Source organism: Schistocerca americana, unplaced genomic scaffold (assembly GCF_021461395.2).
Source record: "Schistocerca americana isolate TAMUIC-IGC-003095 unplaced genomic scaffold, iqSchAmer2.1 HiC_scaffold_311, whole genome shotgun sequence".
NCBI lineage: Eukaryota > Metazoa > Arthropoda > Insecta > Orthoptera > Acrididae > Schistocerca > Schistocerca americana.
In genome coordinates this window covers 180862-189103 of record NW_025726029.1, presented here as the reverse complement: position 1 = coordinate 189103, position 8242 = coordinate 180862, and the positions used below count along the sequence as shown (strand labels likewise).

The window sequence follows — 8242 nt, the reverse complement described above, 5'->3', positions numbered from 1 at the left end:
GGGTATCGATCCCAGTACCTCTCGCATGCTAAGCGAGCGCTCTACCATCTGGAGCTACGCCCCCTGCTGACGAACTGCGCTACATACAGCCATATCAATGGCACAGACCCTTGCACTCCCATTATTCCGCTGACAAACACTACTCTCAATGTGCCCGTGAGGGTGTCTTTCAGGTTTCCTGCATTCTGTATCGAATCGTAGTTGGCCAAAATCAAAGTGGCACGCCACGACGTCGAAAATAGCGTTCGGCCAACGCTCTGAGGTAGACGAACGTGTTGTCCACTCTCTAGACTTCATTGAGGTTAGGCCGTTATACCTAAGGCAGATTTGCACTCGATGACACCTCGACAACAGCCGGTCCTCACATTTACGTCTTGCTCTCCTTACGTCAGTATACGAGTCTGTGACGCTGGCTTTGCAACATCTTGCGTGCCTTTAGGCTCGCCGCGACCAACACTTACCACGCACTGACCACAAAACATGGAGGCGCCGGGGTTTGAACCCGGGGACCTTTCACATGCAAAGCGAACGCTCTACCAACTGAGCTACGCCCCCCAAGCACAACCAAGCTGCGCTGTTCTCCGTTCTTTGCTACTCTTATGTGCACGGACACGATGGTTGGTTGGTTTGCAGGGGTGAAGGGACCAGAGTACAAAGGCGCGGACACGTTCACATACGCAAGAGTTCCAAGTAGTTTCGATGCTCTGGTATTACGACTGCAAATTCCGTCCGTGTTTTAAACGTCTTAAATTGAAGGGACAGTCACAAGTTGCTCCGTTTTCACTCCATGTCGACAATCACACAGCACCTGAGGTAACAAGCACATCTGAAGACCCATTGTGCACTCGACTGTTCATGCCAACTCACTGCCTCGCACTTTACTACTGTGTACCACTCTTGTCGTCCAACTGCAAAAGACTGGGCCACAACAACTTTCCGCGTCTCCATTGCACTGCGCAACTACGAAACGCTCCCCAAACATGCCACTCACCCACGCAGACGACTTTTCCGACTTTACACGACGCTCACGCAACGCTCACGCTAGTGACAGCCTTATTTAGAGCTTGACGTCGCACACAATCGAATGAGCACATTTCGCCTACGACTTAGGCCGCCCTCCTAGTGTGGCTGTTCGGTGTCTGCAGGCAGCGAGGGGCTGCAAGCTTCCTGTGTTCGCGCCTATGTCACCTCTGCTTGCTTGTCAGAGACAGAGTATCGCAAAACATACAACTCACTCCATGAATTGATTGCTACGGCATCTGTCATCAGCAGTCACAACTAGCAACACCAGTAGCAGCCGACTGCACGTCAAGAATTGGAATGTGCAGTGGGATTTTTGTGAATTCGGCGCAAGGCTGATCTTTGCGACATAGGTTTGAGAATCTTATGGGAACACTTGTACTGTTTCTAAATTAAGTGTAGTGGTGGGGAGGAGGGTGGCTTCGTGCGCATTACAGCACGCTTGCCAATTGTGGCTGCTAATCGTTGGCTCGTATCTGCCTTGACACATTTTCTGGCTGTGAATATTCCACTTGCAGGCAGTGTGCGCATGTTGGTGTGTTAAAATTCTGGAGGCGCTGGGTATCGATCCCAGTACCTCTCGCATGCTAAGCGAGCGCTCTACCATCTGAGCTACGCCCCCTGCTGACGAACTGCGCTACATACAGCCATATCAATGGCACAGACCCTTGCACTCCCATTATTCCGCTGACAAACACTACTCTCAATGTGCCCGTGAGGGTGTCTTTCAGGTTTCCTGCATTCTGTATCGAATCGTAGTTGGCCAAAATCAAAGTGGCACGCACGACGTCGAAAATAGCGTTCGGCCAACGCTCTGAGGTAGACGAACGTGTTGTCCACTCTCTAGACTTCATTGAGGTTAGGCCGTTATACCTAAGGCAGATTTGCACTCGATGACACCTCGACAACAGCCGTCCTCACATTTACGTCTTGCTCTCCTTACGTCAGTATACGAGTCTGTGACGCTGGCTTTGCAACATCTTGCGTGCCTTAGGCTCGCCGCGACCAACACTTACCACGCACTGACCACAAAACATGGAGGCGCCGGGGTTTGAACCCGGACCTTTCACATGCAAAGCGAACGCTCTACCAACTGAGCTACGCCCCCAAGCACAACCAAGCTGCGCTGTTTCTCCGTTCTTTGCTACTCTTATGTGCACGGACACGATGGTTGGTTGGTTTGCAGGGGTGAAGGGACCAGAGTACAAAGGCGCGGACACGTTCACATACGCAAGAGTTCCAAGTAGTTTCGATGCTCTGGTATTACGACTGCAAATTCCGTCCGTTTTTAACGTCCTTAAATTGAAGGGACAGTCACAAGTTGCTCCGTTTTCACTCCATGTCGACAATCACACAGCACCTGAGGTAACAAGCCATCTGAAGACCCATTGTGCACTCGACTGTTCATGCCAACTCACTGCCTCGCACTTTACTACTGTGTACCACTCTTGTCGTCCAACTGCAAAAGACTGGGCCACAACAACTTTCCGCGTCTCCATTGCACTGCGCAAACTACGAAACGCTCCCCAAACATGCCACTCACCCACGCAGACGACTTTTCCGACTTTACACGACGCTCACCGCAACGCTCACGCTAGTGACAGCCTTATTTAGAGCTTGACGTCGCACACAATCGAATGAGCACATTTCGCCTACGACTTAGGCCGCCCTCCTAGTGTGGCTGTTCGGTGTCTGCAGGCAGCGAGGGGCTGCAAGCTTCCTGTGTTCGCGCCTATGTCCACCTCTGCTTGCTTGTCAGAGACAGAGTATCGCAAAACATACAACTCACTCCATGAATTGATTGCTACGGCATCTGTCATCAGCAGTCACAACTAGCACAACCCAGTAGCAGCCGACTGCACGTCAAGAATTGGAATGTGCAGTGGGATTTTGTGAATTCGGCGCAAGGCTGATCTTTGCGACATAGGTTTGAGAATCTTATGGGAACACTTGTACTGTTTCTAAATTAAGTGTAGTGGTGGGAGGAGGGTGCTTCGTGCGCATTACAGCACCGCTGCCAATTGTGGCTGCTAATCGTTGGCTCGTATCTGCCTTGACACATTTTCTGGCTGTGAATTATTCCACTTGCATGGCAGTGTGCGCATGTTGGTGTGTTAAAAATTCTGGAGGCGCTGGGTATCGATCCCAGTACCTCTCGCATGCTAAGCGAGCGCTCTACCATCTGAGCTACGCCCCCTGCTGACGAACTGCGCTACATACAGCCATATCAATGGCACAGACCCTTGCACTCCCATTATTCCGCTGACAAACACTACTCTCAATGTGCCCGTGAGGGTGTCTTTCAGGTTTCCTGCATTCTGTATCGAATCGTAGTTGGCCAAAATCAAAGTGGCACGCACGACGTCGAAAATAGCGTTCGGCCAACGCTCTGAGGTAGACGAACGTGTTGTCCACTCTCTAGACTTCATTGAGGTTAGGCCGTTATACCTAAGGCAGATTTGCACTCGATGACACCTCGACAACAGCCGGTCCTCACATTTACGTCTTGCTCTCCTTACGTCAGTATACGAGTCTGTGACGCTGGCTTTGCAACATCTTGCGTGCCTTTAGGCTCGCCGCGACCAACACTTACCACGCACTGACCACAAACATGGAGGCGCCGGGGTTTGAACCCGGGACCTTTCACATGCAAAGCGAACGCTCTACCAACTGAGCTACGCCCCCAAGCACAACCAAGCTGCGCTGTTCTCCGTTCTTTGCTACTCTTATGTGCACGGACACGATGGTTGGTTGGTTTGCAGGGGGTGAAGGGACCAGAGTACAAAGGCGCGGACACGTTCACATACGCAAGAGTTCCAAGTAGTTTCGATGCTCTGGTATTACGACTGCAAATTCCGTCCGTTTTTAACGTCTTAAATTGAAGGGACAGTCACAAGTTGCTCCGTTTTCACTCCATGTCGACAATCACACAGCACCTGAGGTACAAGCACATCTGAAGACCCATTGTGCACTCGACTGTTCATGCCAACTCACTGCCTCGCACTTTACTACTGTGTACCACTCTTGTCGTCCAACTGCAAAAGACTGGGCCACAACAACTTTCCGCGTCTCCATTGCACTGCGCAAACTACGAAACGCTCCCCAAACATGCCACTCACCCACGCAGACGACTTTTCCGACTTACACGACGCTCACGCAACGCTCACGCTAGTGACAGCCTTATTTAGAGCTTGACGTCGCACACAATCGAATGAGCACATTTCGCCTACGACTTAGGCCGCCCTCCTAGTGTGGCTGTTCGGTGTCTGCAGGCAGCGAGGGGCTGCAAGCTTCCTGTGTTCGCGCCTATGTCACCTCTGCTTGCTTGTCAGAGACAGAGTATCGCAAAACATACAACTCACTCCATGAATTGATTGCTACGGCATCTGTCATCAGCAGTCACAACTAGCAACACCAGTAGCAGCCGACTGCACGTCAAGAATTGGAATGTGCAGTGGGATTTTTGTGAATTCGGCGCAAGGCTGATCTTTGCGACATAGGTTTGAGAATCTTATGGGAACCTTGTACTGTTTCTAAATTAAGTGTAGTGGTGGGAGGAGGGTGCTTCGTGCGCATTACAGCACGCTTGCCAATTGTGGCTGCTAATCGTTGGCTCGTATCTGCCTTGACACATTTTCTGGCTGTGAATTATTCCACTTGCATGGCAGTGTGCGCATGTTGGTGTGTTAAAATTCTGGAGGCGCTGGGTATCGATCCCAGTACCTCTCGCATGCTAAGCGAGCGCTCTACCATCTGAGCTACGCCCCCTGCTGACGAACTGCGCTACATACAGCCATATCAATGGCACAGACCCTTGCACTCCCATTATTCCGCTGACAAACACTACTCTCAATGTGCCCGTGAGGGTGTCTTTCAGGTTTCCTGCATTCTGTATCGAATCGTAGTTGGCCAAAATCAAAGTGGCACGCACGACGTCGAAAATAGCGTTCGGCCAACGCTCTGAGGTAGACGAACGTGTTGTCCACTCTCTAGACTTCATTGAGGTTAGGCCGTTATACCTAAGGCAGATTTGCACTCGATGACACCTCGACAACAGCCGGTCCTCACATTTACGTCTTGCTCTCCTTACGTCAGTATACGAGTCTGTGACGCTGGCTTTGCAACATCTTGCGTGCCTTTAGGCTCGCCGCGACCAACACTTACCACGCACTGACCACAAAACATGGAGGCGCCGGGGTTTGAACCCGGGACCTTTCACATGCAAAGCGAACGCTCTACCAACTGAGCTACGCCCCCAAGCACAACCAAGCTGCGCTGTTCTCCGTTCTTTGCTACTCTTATGTGCACGGACACGATGGTTGGTTGGTTTGCAGGGGTGAAGGGACCAGAGTACAAAGGCGCGGACACGTTCACATACGCAAGAGTTCCAAGTAGTTTCGATGCTCTGGTATTACGACTGCAAATTCCGTCCGTTTTTAACGTCTTAAATTGAAGGGACAGTCACAAGTTGCTCCGTTTTCACTCCATGTCGACAATCACACAGCACCTGAGGTAACAAGCACATCTGAAGACCCTTGTGCACTCGACTGTTCATGCCAACTCACTGCCTCGCACTTTACTACTGTGTACCACTCTTGTCGTCCAACTGCAAAAGACTGGGCCACAACAACTTTCCGCGTCTCCATTGCACTGCCGCAAACTACGAAACGCTCCCCAAACATGCCACTCACCCACGCAGACGACTTTTCCGACTTTACACGACGCTCACGCAACGCTCACGCTAGTGACAGCCTTATTAGAGCTTGACGTCGCACACAATCGAATGAGCACATTTCGCCTACGACTTAGGCCGCCCTCCTAGTGTGGCTGTTCGGTGTCTGCAGGCAGCGAGGGGCCTGCAAGCTTCCTGTGTTCGCGCCTATGTCACCTCTGCTTGCTTGTCAGAGACAGAGTATCGCAAAACATACAACTCACTCCATGATTGATTGCTACGGCATCTGTCATCAGCAGTCACAACTAGCAACACCAGTAGCAGCCGACTGCACGTCCAAGAATTGGAATGTGCAGTGGGATTTTTGTGAATTCGGCGCAAGGCTGATCTTTGCGACAAGGTTTGAGAATCTTATGGGAACACTTGTACTGTTTCTAAATTAAGTGTAGTGGTGGGAGGAGGGTGCTTCGTGCGCATTACAGCACGCTTGCCAATTGTGGCTGCTAATCGTTGGCTCGTATCTGCCTTGACACATTTTCTGGCTGTGAATTATTCCACTTGCATGGCAGTGTGCGCATGTTGGTGTGTTAAAAATTCTGGAGGCGCTGGGTATCGATCCCAGTACCTCTCGCATGCTAAGCGAGCGCTCTACCATCTGAGCTACCGCCCCCTGCTGACGAACTGCGCTACATACAGCCATATCAATGGCACAGACCCTTGCACTCCCATTATTCCGCTGACAAACACTACTCTCAATGTGCCCGTGAGGGTGTCTTTCAGGGTTTCCTGCATTCTGTATCGAATCGTAGTTGGCCAAAATCAAAGTGGCACGCACGACGTCGAAAATAGCGTTCGGCCAACGCTCTGAGGTAGACGAACGTGTTGTCCACTCTCTAGACTTCATTGAGGTTAGGCCGTTATACCTAAGGCAGATTTGCACTCGATGACACCTCGACAACAGCCGGTCCTCACATTTACGTCTTGCTCTCCTTACGTCAGTATACGAGTCTGTGACGCTGGCTTTGCAACATCTTGCGTGCCTTTAGGCTCGCCGCGACCAACACTTACCACGCACTGACCACAAAACATGGAGGCGCCGGGGTTTGAACCCGGGACCTTTCACATGCAAAGCGAACGCTCTACCAACTGAGCTACGCCCCCAAGCACAACCAAGCTGCGCTGTTCTCCGTTCTTTGCTACTCTTATGTGCACGGACACGATGGTTGGTTGGTTTGCAGGGGTGAAGGGACCAGAGTACAAAGGCGCGGACACGTTCACATACGCAAGAGTTCCAAGTAGTTTCGATGCTCTGTATTACGACTGCAAATTCCGTCCGTTTTTAACGTCTTAAATTGAAGGGACAGTCACAAGTTGCTCCGTTTTCACTCCATGTCGACAATCACACAGCACCTGAGGTAACAAGCACATCTGAAGACCCATTGTGCACTCGACTGTTCATGCCAACTCACTGCCTCGCACTTTACTACTGTGTACCACTCTTGTCGTCCAACTGCAAAAGACTGGGCCACAACAACTTTCCGCGTCTCCATTGCACTGCGCAAACTACGAAACGCTCCCCAAACATGCCACTCACCCACGCAGACGACTTTTCCGACTTTACCACGACGCTCACGCACGCTCACGCTAGTGACAGCCTTATTTAGAGCTTGACGTCGCACACAATCGAATGAGCACATTTCGCCTACGACTTAGGCCGCCCTCCTAGTGTGGCTGTTCGGTGTCTGCAGGCAGCGAGGGGCTGCAAGCTTCCTGTGTTCGCGCCTATGTCACCTCTGCTTGCTTGTCAGAGACAGAGTATCGCAAAAACATACAACTCACTCCATGAATTGATTGCTACGGCATCTGTCATCAGCAGTCACAACTAGCAACACCAGTAGCAGCCGACTGCACGTCAAGAATTGGAATGTGCAGTGGGATTTTTGTGAATTCGGCGCAAGGCTGATCTTTGCGACATAGGTTTGAGAATCTTATGGGAACACTTGTACTGTTTCTAAATTAAGTGTAGTGGTGGGAGGAGGGTGCTTCGTGCGCATTACAGCACGCTTGCCAATTGTGGCTGCTAATCGTTGGCTCGTATCTGCCTTGACACATTTTCTGGCTGTGAATTATTCCACTTGCATGGCAGTGTGCGCATGTTGGTGTGTTAAAAATTCTGGAGGCGCTGGGTATCGATCCCAGTACCTCTCGCATGCTAAGCGAGCGCTCTACCATCTGAGCTACGCCCCCTGCTGACGAACTGCGCTACATACAGCCATATCAATGGCACAGACCCTTGCACTCCCATTATTCCGCTGACAAACACTACTCTCAATGTGCCCGTGAGGGGTGTCTTTCAGGTTTCCTGCATTCTGTATCGAATCGTAGTTGGCCAAAATCAAAGTGGCACGCACGACGTCGAAAATAGCGTTCGGCCAACGCTCTGAGGTAGACGAACGTGTTGTCCACTCTCTAGACTTCATTGAGGTTAGGCCGTTATACCTAAGGCAGATTTGCACTCGATGACACCTCGACAACAGCCGGTCCTCACAT

At 51.2% G+C, this 8242-nt stretch overlaps 10 non-coding genes across 10 annotated transcripts; all 10 read right to left on the bottom strand.

The window, feature by feature from the left end:
* Positions 1–481: 481 nt before the first annotated feature.
* Trnaa-ugc lies at positions 482–555 on the bottom strand. Its single transcript has one exon. It is a non-coding gene; the product is annotated as a tRNA-Ala (tRNA).
* Positions 556–1569: 1014 nt separating this feature from the next.
* Positions 1570–1642, bottom strand: Trnaa-agc. Its single transcript has one exon. It is a non-coding gene; the product is annotated as a tRNA-Ala (tRNA).
* A 414-nt stretch (positions 1643–2056) lies between these two features.
* Trnaa-ugc lies at positions 2057–2128 on the bottom strand. Its single transcript has one exon. It is a non-coding gene; the product is annotated as a tRNA-Ala (tRNA).
* Positions 2129–3144: 1016 nt separating this feature from the next.
* Trnaa-agc lies at positions 3145–3217 on the bottom strand. Its single transcript has one exon. It is a non-coding gene; the product is annotated as a tRNA-Ala (tRNA).
* A 415-nt stretch (positions 3218–3632) lies between these two features.
* Positions 3633–3705, bottom strand: Trnaa-ugc. The gene has a single exon. It is a non-coding gene; the product is annotated as a tRNA-Ala (tRNA).
* A 1010-nt stretch (positions 3706–4715) lies between these two features.
* On the bottom strand, positions 4716–4788 carry Trnaa-agc. The gene has a single exon. It is a non-coding gene; the product is annotated as a tRNA-Ala (tRNA).
* A 416-nt stretch (positions 4789–5204) lies between these two features.
* On the bottom strand, positions 5205–5277 carry Trnaa-ugc. The gene has a single exon. It is a non-coding gene; the product is annotated as a tRNA-Ala (tRNA).
* Positions 5278–6289: 1012 nt separating this feature from the next.
* On the bottom strand, positions 6290–6363 carry Trnaa-agc. The gene has a single exon. It is a non-coding gene; the product is annotated as a tRNA-Ala (tRNA).
* A 417-nt stretch (positions 6364–6780) lies between these two features.
* Trnaa-ugc lies at positions 6781–6853 on the bottom strand. The gene has a single exon. It is a non-coding gene; the product is annotated as a tRNA-Ala (tRNA).
* A 1013-nt stretch (positions 6854–7866) lies between these two features.
* Trnaa-agc lies at positions 7867–7939 on the bottom strand. The gene has a single exon. It is a non-coding gene; the product is annotated as a tRNA-Ala (tRNA).
* Between the last annotated feature and the right edge of the window lie 303 nt (positions 7940–8242).